The sequence below is a fragment of the Morone saxatilis genome, unplaced genomic scaffold (assembly GCF_004916995.1).
Source record: "Morone saxatilis isolate NCDOM2014 unplaced genomic scaffold, NCSU_SB_2.0 Contig4, whole genome shotgun sequence".
Classification (NCBI taxonomy): Eukaryota; Metazoa; Chordata; class Actinopteri; family Moronidae; genus Morone; species Morone saxatilis.
The window spans coordinates 15,938,883-15,940,536 of record NW_023339984.1 but is presented as its reverse complement, the minus strand read 5'-3'; positions in this window follow the sequence as shown (position 1 = coordinate 15,940,536).

Below are 1,654 nucleotides of genomic sequence, written 5' to 3'. Positions count from 1 at the left end.
GGAAGAAATGGGAGGATGGGATTAAAATAAGGGCAAAAATAAGGACTGTTATACACTGTTAAACTATAAGCTTTTTTAAAACTGAAAAAGGAGGGAGATGAGTAAGAGCAGTGGATTCAATTTAAGACGGGTGAAATGAAAAATGGAAGGCAGGAGGAAGAGAGAGAGAGAACGGAGCGAAAAGTGGGAATATTTGACATGAGAAGAGGATGAATAGTCCAAAGAGCGATGGGTTCATGAACGAGTGTAACTAAGAATGAAAAATGGAGGGAAAGTTTGAAAGAGGAAAGGTGAAGGAATAAACAAAAGGACACGGATGAAATGAATAGAATAAGTCGTGAAAAGAAAGAAAAGGAGGGTGACACGAAAAAGCAGAAATTAGTCTGATAGAAGGCTGTAGAGAGATAAAAAACGATTAAATCAACAAGAAGCAAAGTACACACAATTGGAGAGCGCTGAAAGAGAGTGAACCGAGAAGGGATTAAATGGGGAAAAAAAGAGGTTAATATAGAAGGATAGAGCAGAATGGGATGAAAGAGGATGAGGAACAAGAGGGCAGGGGGAAAATGGGATTAGATGAAAGAGGTGTGAAATGTAAAAAAACAAGAGTACACAAGAAAGAAAGGGCCGAGAGGAGAGCGAAATACATGGATGAGAGGACGGATTAAAGTAAAATTAATGGCGAGTCTGAAAGGAAGAGGAAGCGAGGGAGAGCACAAGAAAGAGGAATTAGAGATTAAACGAAAGGAGGAATTTCAAGATTGTGACAGATAAAAAGAAAGAGGGGGGGCGCAGATGAAATGAACACGATCACCGGGGGGATAAGGGAAGAAAGGCGGAGAGGAAGGAAGGAGAGAACATGATGAAACGTAGAGGTGTAAAAAGGTGGACATAACGGGGGAGAACATGTTAAATATGCAAGTGTAAAACTGGGAGAGAATGAAAGAAAACATAAAAAGGAGAGAGGAAATTAGATAAAGTAGGGATGAAAATAGAAAATGTGATGAAAGCGGAAGAAAAGGAGGAAAGAACTAGGCTGTAAAGAGGAGCGGAGACAAAAGAGTGAGGTAGAAACGCAAGGGAAAAGTGAGAAATGAGAAAGGAAAGGAAGAAATAAGTAAATACTAGAAGGGAAAACGAGCAGAGACTGAAACAAATGTGACGTAAAAGTTAAAATAAAGAGTGGACCTGGATGAAAAAGGTACGTAAGAGCCACAAAACATCGAGGTAGCGTGGAAAACGACAACTGGGTAAGGAAAGAAACCGAAAAAAAAAAAAAAAAGGTGGATTGGAGGCCACTTTCCTCCCAACAGTCCTCTTTTAGGGCCATCGACACAACCTTTCTCTAACCATATCCCAGTCGTTTTTTTAACCTAAACTTAACCGAACCTGTACAGATCAGAAGATGCTCGTACGGGTGATTGTTGCAGAGGTACGACCTGTTTTCTCATCAAGGTCGGAAGGAAATGAAGACGGAGAGAGAGACAGGAAAGGGGATGAGTAGAGGGGAAAGAAGAGGGTGAAGAAAGTGAAAAAAGAGTGAAGTAAAAGTTAGCAGGTAGCATATGGAGGTTTGGTCTGGAGAACGAGGTAAAAGGTTAGTTTAGCCGACAGCTTTGCAGTTCATGAGCACTGCCCTGTGTGTGTGTGTGTG